The 12,745-nt window shown below is 43.1% G+C and overlaps 1 long non-coding RNA gene across 1 annotated transcript; it reads left to right on the top strand.

Moving 5' to 3' along the window:
• Positions 1–6,005: 6,005 nt before the first annotated feature.
• Positions 6,006–11,954, top strand: LOC140488931 (uncharacterized). Its single transcript, XR_011963066.1, has 3 exons — positions 6,006–6,072; positions 6,234–6,340; positions 11,834–11,954. It is a non-coding gene; the product is annotated as an uncharacterized lncRNA (long non-coding RNA).
• The last annotated feature ends 791 nt before the right edge of the window (positions 11,955–12,745 follow it).

Genomic DNA, 12,745 nt, shown 5'->3' with positions numbered 1-12,745 from the left:
TATCTAAGCCTTTGATCATCTTGTTTGTCTCTATCAAATCCTCTCTTCGCCTTCTTCTTGCCAATGAGAACACGTTCAAGTCTCTCAACCTTTCCTCATAAGACCTTCCCTCCAGACCACACAACATCCTGGTATATATCCTCTGCGCCTTTTCCCATGCTTCCACATCCTTCCAGAAATATGGGCACCAGAACTGCACACAATATTCCAAATATGGCCGCACCAGTGTTTTGGATAGTTGCAGCATGATATTGTGGCTCCAGAACTCGATCCATCTACGAATGAAATCTAACACACTGTATGCCACCTTAACAGTACTGTACACCTGGGTGGCAACTTTCAGGCATCTATGTAAATGGCCTCCAACATCCTTCTGCACATCTACACTACCAAGAATCTTTCCATTGACCCAGTACTCTGCCTTCCTGTTATTCTTTACAAAGTGCATCACCTTGCATTTAGCTGCATTGAACTCCATTTGCCACATTCAGCTCAATTCTACAGTTTATTCAAGTCCCCTTGCAACCTGTAACATTCTTCCACACTGTCCACTACTCCACTGACTTTGCTGTCGTCTGCAAATTTACTAATCCATCCACCTATGCCTGCGTCTATGACTTTTATAAAAATGACAAACAGCAGTGATCCCAAAATAGATGCTTGTGGCACACCACTAATAACCGCACTGGAGGCTGATTATTTTCCATCATCCACCACTCGCTGCCTTCTTTCAGAAAGCCAGTTTCTAATCCAAACTGCTAAATCACACTCAATTCCATGTTGCTGCATTTTCCCTAACAGCCTACCATGTGGAACCTTATCAAAGGCTTTAATGAAGTCCACGTATACCGCGTCAACTGCCCTACCCTCATCTATATGCTTGGTCACCATCTCAGAAAACTCATTGAGATTTGTGAGACACGACCTGCCCTTGACGAAACTATATTGACGATCTGAAATCATATTGTTGTTTGCCAGTTGATTACAAATAGTGTCTCTTATAATCCTTTCCAAAACCTTTCCGACAACAGAAGTAAAGCTCACTGGTATATAATTACCTGGGTCATCTCTACTGCCCTTCTTGATCAAGGGCATAACATTTGCAATCATCCAATCCTCTGGTACTGAACTTGTAGGCGATGACAGCTCATTATCAAAGCCAAAGTCTTTGCTATCTTCTCCCTAGCTTCCCAGACAATCTATGGATAAATCCCATATAGCCCAGGGGACTTGTCTACTTTCAATCCTTCAAGAATTGATAACACCTGTTCGTAACTAACCTCTATCCTTTCGAGTCTAACATCTTCTATCTCATTATTATCTACAATATTCTAATTTTCCTGAGTGAAACCCGATGAGAAATGTTCGTTTAGCACCTCTCCGATTTCCACAGTGTCCACACTCAACTTCCCACTTCTGTCTTTGATTGGCCCGATTCCTACCCTATCCTTTATTCCTCACATACCTATAGAAAGCTTTAGGGTTCTCCTTTATTCTATTCACTAAAGAGTGCTCGTGTCCTCCCTTTGTTCTTCTGAACTCTCTTGAAATCCTTCCTAGCTGATCTGTAAGTCTCCATCGCCTCATCTGTACCATTTGCCTCATCAAAACATAAGCCTCCTACTTCTTCTTAACAAGAGATGCAATTTCTGTGGTAAACCACAGTTCCCTTACCTTATCACTTCCTCCCTGCCTGACAGGGACATACCGATCAAGGACACGCAATATCTGTTCCTTAAACCAGCTCCACATTTCCATTGTCTGCATCCACTGCATTTCGGTACCCCATCCTATGCATTCTAATTCTTGCAGAATCGCATTATACTTGCCACTGCCCCATCGATAAGTCTTCACCTTGGCATGTACCTATCCCTTTTCATTGCCAAACTAAACATAACTGAATTATGATCACTCTCTCCAAAGTGCTCACCTACAACTAAATCAAACACCTAGTCTGGTTCATGACCAAGCACCAGATCCAATGTGGCATCCCCTCTGATCGGCCCTTTGACATACTGTGTCAGGAAACCCTCCTGTACACATTGGGCAAAAACTGATCCATCCAACGTACGAGAGTTATAGCATTTCCAGTCAATGTTGGGGAAGTTAAAGTCCCCCATAATGAACACCATGTTACTTTTACTCCTACCCAGAGTAATTTTGCTAATCATCTCTTCCCCCTCCATGGAACTCTGTGGTGGCCTATAAAAAATCCAAGCTGTGTGACCTCCCCTCTCCTGTTTCTAACATTAGCCCACACTATTTCAGTAGACAAGTCCTCATCAAATGTTCTCTCAGCCACCATTATACTATCCTTGACTAACATGACATACATGGGCCCATTGCGGTGCTTCAAATTCCATGAGGCAGCCATACTGTCTATGACAGACAGACTCAGTCTGGAACCTCCTCTATCCTTAAGACCTTATGCACTGCCTACGCTCCTCCATTTCCCCTTTGCACGTTCCCTTTTCAACCCACCCCACCTGCATCACTCCACAATTGGAGCTGTCAAGGGCAGAAGTCTGTGGAATACCCTCCCTAACCTTCTCTACCCTCCATTAAGATGTATTTTAAAATCATTCTCCTTAATCAATGTTTTGATCATCCATGAAGCACCTTAGGAGATTTGCCATTGTGAAAGTTTCCATACAATGCAAATAGTTGTTGTTATTGCTGTACATTAGGAGAAACAGGAATGATGCTTTCAAAATTCTAACAAGAAAGTCACTGATAGGGGCAGTGTGTAGGCCAAATAATAACATCACATTGGTATGGGCAATAAACAGAGAAATAACTAATGCCTGTAAAAATGGCATGTCTATTACCATGGGTGAAATTAATCTACATGTAGATTGTTTGAACCAGCTAAGTCAGGGTAGCCTTGAGGAGTTCATTAAGTGTATCCATGATAGTTGTTATGAACAGTATGAAATGTAACTGACAAGGAGCAAGCTATCCAAGATCTGGCCCCTGTGCAATGAGACAGGAATAATTAATGACCTCAGAGTTAGGGATCCTCTTGGAAGAAGTGATCAGTGTATGGTTGAAGTTAGAACACCTATGGAGAGTGTGAAGATAAAATTTAATATCTTGGTCCTGTGCTTGAACATGGGGAACTAAAATAGAATGAGGGAGAAGCTGGATAATGTAGACTGAAAACAAAGATTTTATGGTGGGACAGTTGATGAGCAGTGAAAGATTTTCAAAGACATTTTCGGAAGTGCTCAGCAAAGGCATATTCCAGTGAAAAGGAAGGACTGTAAGAAAAGGCGGTGGACAAAAGATAGGGAATTCTACACCAGTTAGTTTATTCTCTGTAGTTAGAAAGATGCTTGGGTCTATTATCAGGGAAGAAATAGCAGGGAATCTCGATAGAAATTGTCCCATTGGGCAGACAGAACATGGATTCATGAAGGGCAGGTCATGCTTGACAAATCGTTGGGAATTCTATGAAGACATTTCATGCAAGGTGGACAATGGGGACCCAGTGGTCGCGGTGTAGCTTGATTTCCAAAAGGCCTTCAACAAGGTGCCACGCAAGTGGCTGTTGCATTATATAAGGGTGCATGGGATAGAGTATTAGCATGGATAGAAGATTGGTTGACTAACAGGAAGCAAAGAGTGGGGATAAATAAGCCTTATTCTGGCTGGCAATCAGTAACTAGTAGTGTGCCTCTAGGATCAGTGTTGGGACTGCAATTATTTAGAATTGATACAGAAGATTTGGAGTGGGGGACCACATGTAGGGTGTCAAAGTTTGCATATGAGTCTAAGATGAGTAGCAGGACAAAGTGTGTGGAGGACTGGGAAACTTTGCAGAGGAACATAGATACATTGAGTTAGTGGGCACTGGTTTGGCAAGTGGAATATGATGTTCATAAATGTAAAGTCATACTCTTTGGTTGGAGTAACATTAATAAAAAGATTATTACTTGAATTTTTTTAAAAAGTTACATTATTTGCTATGCAGAGGCACCTGAACATCCCTCTGCAGGAGGGTTGGTCACCAGGTCCAACAATCAATTCAGAAGGCAAATGGAATTTTGTCCTTCATTGCTGAAGGGATTGTGTTTAAAAGCAGAGGTTAGGTTCTCGCAAGAGTGGGTGCTGGTGAGGCCACACCTGGGATACTACATGCAGTTTTTATCTCCTTACGTGTTCAAGGATGTACTCGAACTAGAGGGGGTGCAGAGGAGAATAACTATGTTGATTCCGGAGGTGAGGGGTTTGGTTTAACAGAGACTAAGTAGATTGGGATTATATTCATTGGAATTCAGAAGAATGGGAAATATATAAAATAATGAATGGAATGGATAAAATAGAAGTAGAGAGGATGTTTCCACTGACAGATGAAGCCAGGACAAGAGGGCATCACCACAAGATTAGAGGCAGCAAATTTAGGAGTGAATTGAGAAGGAATTTCCTGACCTCGATGGGAGTGCATTGCCCAGGAAAGTAGTTGATGCTATTTCAATGAACGTTTTTAAAGCTAAGTTAGTTTTTTTTAAAAGAAATAATTAATTAAGGAATACGGTGAGAACGTGGGGAAATGGTTCTGCACCCACAAAATGATCAGCCATGATCTTATCGAATGGTAGAGCAGGCTCGAAGGGCCGGACGGCCTTCTCCTTTTCCTTGATCTTTTGTTCTTATGTTATGCATTCCTCCCTCACTCGTGACTTGGAGGTGCTGGTGTTGGATTAGGATGGACAAAATTAAAATTCACAGAACACCAGGTTATAGTCCAACAGGTTTATTTGGAAGCACTACTTTGCTGGTCCTTCATCAGATGGTTGTGTGATTTTTAACTTTGTCCCTCACTCTTGTAACTGAAAAATAGCAACAAAAGTCACAAAGCAGTGCGGAAGCTCCAGCCAACAGTTGGTATTGTGGACAATGAAGAAGGTTATCTCAGAATACAATGGGATATTGATCAGATGGGCCAATGGGCTGAGGACAGGCAGATAGGATTTAATTTACATAGATTAGGTTCGGATAACTGGTTGTCATAGACAGGTTGGACCGAAGAAGTGATTGATGTCAGCGGCGGACCAATGGAAAGGCAGGGGAGGAGCTGGAGGACCTGGCGGGGCAGTTGGTCCTCCGGCCAATCAGTGAATGAAGGCGGGACTAGACTATACCACGTGATCACCCTCGCGGTCGGCGCGGAGTGTTGTCGGTAAGGAAAGAAATAAACAGCAAGAAGCGGGAGGGAAATGGTGTTGGTATGGTCTGAGAGGTTTTACAATCATTTGCTGCATATCGGAAAATACAAATTTGAAACTTACAGTTCCGTTTTTGCAGCAAATGGGAAAATGCCTCGTTGAGTAATCGGTCCGAGTGAGCGCCGCCATCTTTATTCGGGGCAAAGATTCACTGGACACGTGCGCGGCCGCCAGCTTTGTAGGGGGCAAAGTTCAGAGGGATGTCTGTGCAGCCTTCCCTGGTAAAAAGAGTCATAGGGCAGGATTTACACAGAGCACATTCCAACCCAGAGAAATTGACTTTTTTCTGGATTTGTTTCGTCATTCGTTTAAATGATTTGGATATGAATAGAGGCCGGAAAGTTAATAATTTTGCAGGTGACACAAACTTGGAGGTATTGTGGACAATGAAGAAGGTTATCTCAGAGTACAGTGGGATATTGATCAGATGGGCCAATGGGCTGAGGAGTGGCAAAAAGGATTTAATTTAGGAAGATTAGTTTAGGATATCTGGTTGGCATAGGTTGGACCGAAGAAGTCTATTTCTGTGCTCGACATCTTTGACTGTGGGATCATAAAAGTGAACTCTGTTCTGGTTCACCTCTGGTTTCTCTGATGTCCACTTGTTCATTATCTACCTTCCTCAGTCTCTCATGGGTATATTTTTGGTCTGTATAGTATTTTACAATTACTTTCACAGCTGTTTTGTAAATGAATCGAAAAATGTAGAGTTGGAAAAACACAGCAGGCCAGGCAGCATCCGAGGAGCAGGAGTATCAACGTTTCGGCATAAGCCCTTCTTCAGGAATGTAAATGAATTGTCCACTGCTGCCCGGCTCCTGACCGTATGATGTTCCATTATCAGGTTATTTTTTCCACAATATCTTTGACATTCAAGAATTATTTTTTCCAATAAGCAAGTGCATTTTCCTTCAATTTCTGACAGTCAAACTCTGCACCATTTTCATTCCCTGTAATTCATATTGCACTCCCTGAAACATCAACTGTGTATTTCTCCTTCCACAGAAACCAGCGATCAATGCCAAAGCCTTGTTGCCTGTGGAGAGGGTGATGTTTGACTTCCTTGTACTGCTGCAGTTTGTATGGTGAAGGTGCTCCCACAACGTGGTTGGGTAAGAGACGTTACAGATTATTCACTCAGCGATATTGAAGAGTAGAAGATATCTGTACAAATCATCATGGTTTTAATTTCACAAAAATATTATTGAGAAGTTTTGACATAAGGCTACAGATGGAGAATATTGTGTGCAGTGACCAAAACCATTGCCAAATAAGCAGTTTTTCAAGAATGTCTTAAAGTTAAAAAGTAGATCTTAGAGAGTTAGACTGGGGATTCCAGACCATGTTCCCTTGGAGTCTGTAGAAACATTCACACAGGAAAACTCAAAAATAAACACATCATTGAGAGTCTGGACTAAAATGAGTTATTGAGATATGAAAGGGTGTGTGGTGCAGGGAGATAGGAATGATTACAGCCAGGAATTAATTCAAAGGTGTGAAAGTAAATTGTTGTTGCTTACAAATGGGAGTCTTTTGATTGATCAGCAAGTTTTGGTACAAGTGAGCACTTCGGCAGTAGAGTTTTCAATATTCTTGATATTATCGGGAGGGTGAATGTGGGATGCTGGCCAGGAGTGGGTTTAGATAATGAAATCTAGAGTTAACAAAAGGAATGAATGAGAGTTTCAGCAAATGAGCTGAGACTGTGGTGAGGTCAGGTGATATGACTGAAGTCGAAATAGTGGACTTGGAGGGGGTCTGGCCTGTAATCCTCACCTCATTCAGCTGTTTGTCAGTTTGTGAATCAAGTCTGTAACAAGCTCAGGAACTGAGTGGCTCTGGCAGAACCCAAACTGGGCATCGCTGAGCAGGTTATTGCTGAGCAGCTGTGTGACGGCACTGTTGATGACACCTTCCATCACTTCACTGCTGAGTGAGTGTGGACTGATGGAGGGGAATTGGCTGAGTTGGATCTGCCCTGTGTTGTTGTGTTGGAACATCCCTGAGCAATGTTCCACAAAGTCGGTAGGTGACAGTGCTGGAGCAGTATTTGCCTTGTTGGTCAGCAGGTTCTGGAGCACAGCCAACAGTATAATTGCCAGAATATTGGCAGGGCCCATACCTTTACATTGCTTATCCATTTCGTGATCTGATTGGAAATCAGTTTTCAACCAAGTCGATTCATATCTGTGATGTGAGGGACCAATGGAGAAGGCTCATCCACTTGGCACTGCCGACTGAAAATCGCTGCTAATGCTGTCCTCTTATCTGTTGCATGAATGTGTGAGACCCCTCCATCGGTAAGGGTGTGGATATCTGTGATGCTTCCTCCAGTGAGTTGTTTAATTGTCCATCACTATTCTTGACTTGGTGTGGCAGAACTCCGATCTAATCTATTGGTTATGGGATCACTTAGTTCTATTTGGTGTTGCTTGTACTGTTTGGCATGCAGGTTTGGTAGCTACACCAGGTTGGCACCTCATTTTTAGGTATGCCTTGTACTGTTCCTTAAATGCCCTCCTGCATTCACCATTGAACCAGGGTTGATTCCCCTGGCTTGATGTTAATGGTTAAGTGGGGGATATCAGGCCATGAGATTTCAGATTGGGCTGGAGTGCAGTTCTGCTGCTGTTGTTGGCCCACAGTGAGGCAGAAATTGCAGGGTCAAGAGGGCTGACTGTGTGGTTGTATTTGCTAGTGCATTCGTAGATGTAATGTGGTCCATCCAGTTTCATTCCTTTGTTGAGACTGTGCAGTGATTAATACAATGAGTGACTTGATGGGCCACTGTCGGGTTTCTTTCCCTCAAGGACATTGTCAATGGCAGAAACACATCCCCAATGGTTCCATGGCAAACAGTAGATTCTTCATTCCAGTTATTTTTTTCTTGAATTCAGAGCCACCCTCTACCGATTTGGGATTCAAACCTGAACTTCAGTTGTATATTTTAATATTCTTGATAAATGATAATTACGACAGGTTTGTTCACTTATTTTCCGAATCACTATCACAGGTTTTGTTTATTGTTTTGGAAATAAAAACACTGTCCATTATCCTGTCTCCTCCATCCTCCCCTCCAACAACAAGAGTGAGGAGCACATGGAGTTTCTCTGTCCATAACATTGAGACAATCCGATCAGCTGCCTCTGCTTCTTTCCTCCCTCTCCACTAGCCCACCGAGCCAAACTGCCTCACAACGGTGCTCCTCATTTTAGTCCAAAACTTGCATTTCCCAGAGTCCCTTGTCAATCCTTATTAGAGGTCTTCTTGACCATTTACCCTAGTATCATGGACATTCCACATCTCTCTCTCATCGTCCTGCTTGTCACCACTCTTTCCACACCCCCCCCCGCCCCCCCCCCCAAGCAATTCACAGATATTGTTCCATGATCCGTCTGTCTGTTTTTTCTGGTTATGTCCTTCTCTCCCATTCTGCTAAAACCTAATATTTGACCTCACCATCATTGGAAAATCCTGCTCCATCTCCACTCTCCCTTTCCTTTCTGAGTTCATTGTATTTGGTGTCCCTCCAGGATCTATCCTTGGTCCCTCCTGTTTCTCACCTACATACTGCCAGGAGGTAACATCGCCCAAAAGCACCGTGTTAGATTTCACATGTACACTGACAATGCTCAGCTCTCCCTCCCCATCATCCCTCTCCATTACTCCACTATTACTCAGTTATCAAACTGCTTACCACGCTTCAATTAGCTGCAATTCACTCCAATGAAACACTGTAATTGTTAAACCCATTGCCTTCAGTTGCTATTCCAAATTCATTTTCCTCACTGCTGTGTCCCTCCCTCTCACTGGGGAGTGTCTGAGGCAGAACTACACTCTTCACAATATTGCTCTCATATCTGACCCCAAGGTGACCTTCTGATCAGACATCGACACAATCACAAACACCAGGAATTCCAATCTCTAAAACGTTGCTTATCTCCTCCTCACTCCAGCTCCATTGTTACTGAAACCCTAACCTGTGTCAGTGTTGCCTTTAACTTGACAAATCTGAAACAGAATCCTTGATTCCGAGACTGACCCAGAATCTGGTTCAAGACTCACCTGTAATGGGACACATCCTGTCCATATTTACCCTGTCAAACCTTGACAGAATCCTGTATGTTTCAAAGAGATCACCTCTCATTCTTCCAAAGTGCAGTGAGTGGATTCCCAACTTATTCAGCCTTTGCTTACAGGATAATCCCTTCAAAACAGGGATCATCCCAATGGATTATCTTTGAAATGCCTCCAATAAACTGCTCCATTTCATGAACTAAAGTGACCAAATCTGTTCACGTTACTCCAGATGTGGTCTCATTTGCCATTTGTTTAGTTCCCCTAAGGTATACATTCCAAACTCTTATATTGCAAACTCTTTGAAATAAGGGACAGCATTCCATTCCCCTTCCTGATTCCATGTTGTAACTGTGTGCTCGCTTTCTGTGTTTCTTGCTCATTTTCCCCCAGTCCCTTTGTGGTGCAGCTTTCTACAGTTTATCCCAAGTTATACTCTATTTGCCAACTTGTTGCCCACGTTTCCTGTGAATATCTCTCTGTAAACTGTTTATAATCCTTTTGGAACTTTCCTGTTGTGCCTTTTCTAGGAGATTTTCCCCCTCATTATTCGAAACATGTACTGGGAGCACTAGGCAGTGGGAAGCATGCGCAGTTGCTATCTTTCAGGGATACTCTGTTTAATGACTGGGAGGAGCTTGTTGCCCATTGGTCAGAATAGAGACATCTTGCCCATCAAGCTGCATGAGCCTTTCACACCCCATGTCTTATTGAGGAGACACAGCGGCAGAATGGAAGGAAAGAAAAGGAAGCAAATCCTGCTCTCCATATCTCACTGAATCTTGGATCATTCTGTCCCATGTTCAGTCACATGAAGTCCCAAGGTGGAAACTCATAGAAACCCACATAGATTTGCCCTTGAAGTGCCTGCTAACCTCCACCAGGGGTAATGTGTACAGTCATCCTGGCCCAGGAGGAGGGGATTGTATGAGTTTCAAACTTGAACTGACCGTGACGGATTTTATAAACTTGTAATACAGGCAGCTATTCAGATGGTAATCTGAGTCATTGTAACGCCAAACTCTGACAGAATTACTCAATACATCAGGACCTGGATATTCATATTGTGTGAGAGTATTGTGTTCCAGATCAATACCATTTGCTGAATAAAAATTCTCCTTTGAATCAAACCATCCACTCAATAGATCTTCCCAAATCTTCAACCTGTGTCCTGTAATCCTTGTATAACGAGCTGATGGGTCTAAGGTTTATTATTACAACATGTAACTTCTGTAAACCGCTTTGTCACAGCTCCCCAAATTTCCTTTGCTACAAGGAGAATACTCTCAGTTTTTCCAAACCCCTGATTCCACAATGACTGTTTGCTCTCTATAAGGTACACATCAGGATTGTGTTGGAACATTCTCCACTTGCCTGCATCAGTGCACCCCCCCCCCCCCCCAAAACAATATTAATGAAAGTGAACATCCTCCGGGATAAAGCACTGTACCTGAGTGGTTTCCCATCCACCACCTTCAGCATTCCCTTTCCCCACCCTCGAGGCACAGTGGCATCACTGTGTGAAAGATCAAATCAGCATTGTCCTTCCCGACCATACGACTGCTCTCTCATTAGAGAGAGGTGTCTAGTAGTGGTTAACCTGAATATGACCACAGCACATGCAAGGGGATAGGTTGAAAAGGAGAGTCCATTAATTGCGGATGGTTGTTCTTGATATGTATTAGCAACACACATGTCACATGAACAATTAATGTTAAAAAAGCCCCATAAATTCTGCAACTAAAATCCCCCATTCCTTGAACCATCCTGGTAAATCTCCTGTGCCCCGTCTCAGGGACCCTGCCACCCTTCACAATGTGTGGGCGATCTGTGGTTCACACAGACCCAGCTGCTCTGAACCCTGTGGGTGATGTCATAGAGCAACAGTTGCACTAAACCTCACTGTCTGGAAGAGAGTGAGAGACAGAAATCCCGAAGGCATTTAAAATCTATTTAGGAACACACTTGCAAGGCCAAGGCTGACAGGTCTATGGGCTCTGTGCTGGAAAATGGGATTAAAATAGTTAGCTGGGAGATTTCTTTACAGCATAAACCCAATGGACCACAAAACCATTTTCTGTCATGTAGACCACAGATGCGTAATATAGGAATATGACAAGCCACAATAGAAACCAGGTCAGAGAAGGTGATATTAGAATAGATGATACGGAATTGATTAATGTTTTTTGGAGGAAAATGTGACAGAGGTAAAGCGGGACATTGTGGAGCTCTGGGTGCAGGAATCTGAAATAAAAATGGGTTATCCTGAAGGCTGGAATTAAAGAAAGGCACATCACAGAGATTTGAGAGGGTGGACAAGATTAGAGATAGAAAGTGTGTTGAGACTGGAGGAGATTAGAGATTGGAGGATGTTGCAGTGATTTTGAGATGTCTTTGATGCAGAGAGAGTGATAGTTCTGAGGCTAGAGAGGAATTATAGAGGTAAGGATGAGTTGTTAGTTTTCCCAACACTACCTCTTTACTGATAATGATTGTTTCTCTGTCCTCATCTGCCATTGCCTCCATAGGCCTGCGACAATGAGAGTACACAGACAGTATGTTCCTGTTAAGGCCAAGGCTGGGAGGTGTCGAGAATGCTGCATGACCTGAGAAATTGAGGCTCTGGTCAAGAAAATGAAGGAAGGATATGGCAGGTACAGAGCACTGGGTTTGAGTGAATCCCTAGGGGACTATAAGGGCAGTAGGAGTATACGTGCGGGAAAGCAGGAGGCAGAAAAGGTGACATGAGATAGCTTTGGGAAAGAGGTTTATGGAGAATCCAAAGAGATTCCACAAATACACTAAAGACAAAGAATAACTAGGCAGAGAATAGCGACCCTCAAAAATCAACAAGACTGTCTATGGAACAGCAGGAGGTGGGAGAGATCCTGTAAGTATTTCATGTCAGATTTTATTGAAAGGGGATATGAAAGTTAGAGAAGTTGGAGAAATAAATAGTGATAACTTGGCAAATGTACATATTATAGAGGAGGAGGTACTGGATGTCTTAAAATGCATAAAGGTGGATAAATCCCTGAATCTGATCAGGTGTATCCCAGAACTTTGTGGGTAACTAGGGAAGCTTTTGCTGGGCCTCTCGCTGTGATATTTGTATCATCGATCGCCACAGGTGAGGTGCTGGAAGATGGGTGCCATTATTTGAGAAAGGTGGTAAGGAAAAGCCAGGGAACTATAGACCGGTGAGCCTGAAGTCAGTGGCAGAGAAGTTGTTGGAAGGGATTCTCCGGGACAGGATTTACATGTCATTGGAAAAGCAAGAAATGATTAGGGAGAGTCAGCATGGCTTTGTGCATTGAAATCAGTAACTTGGACTTTGGAAAGACACAAGGTTTCACATAACACACTGGTTAGCAGGTTCAACACCATAGAGTTCTGGCGGAACTAGCTGTTTGAATACGGAATTGGCTGGAAGGTCAAAG

The sequence above is a fragment of the Chiloscyllium punctatum genome, chromosome 18 (genome assembly GCF_047496795.1).
Source record: "Chiloscyllium punctatum isolate Juve2018m chromosome 18, sChiPun1.3, whole genome shotgun sequence".
In the NCBI taxonomy this organism is placed as follows: Eukaryota; Metazoa; Chordata; class Chondrichthyes; order Orectolobiformes; family Hemiscylliidae; genus Chiloscyllium; species Chiloscyllium punctatum.
This window is presented reverse-complemented; position numbering and strand designations above follow the sequence as displayed.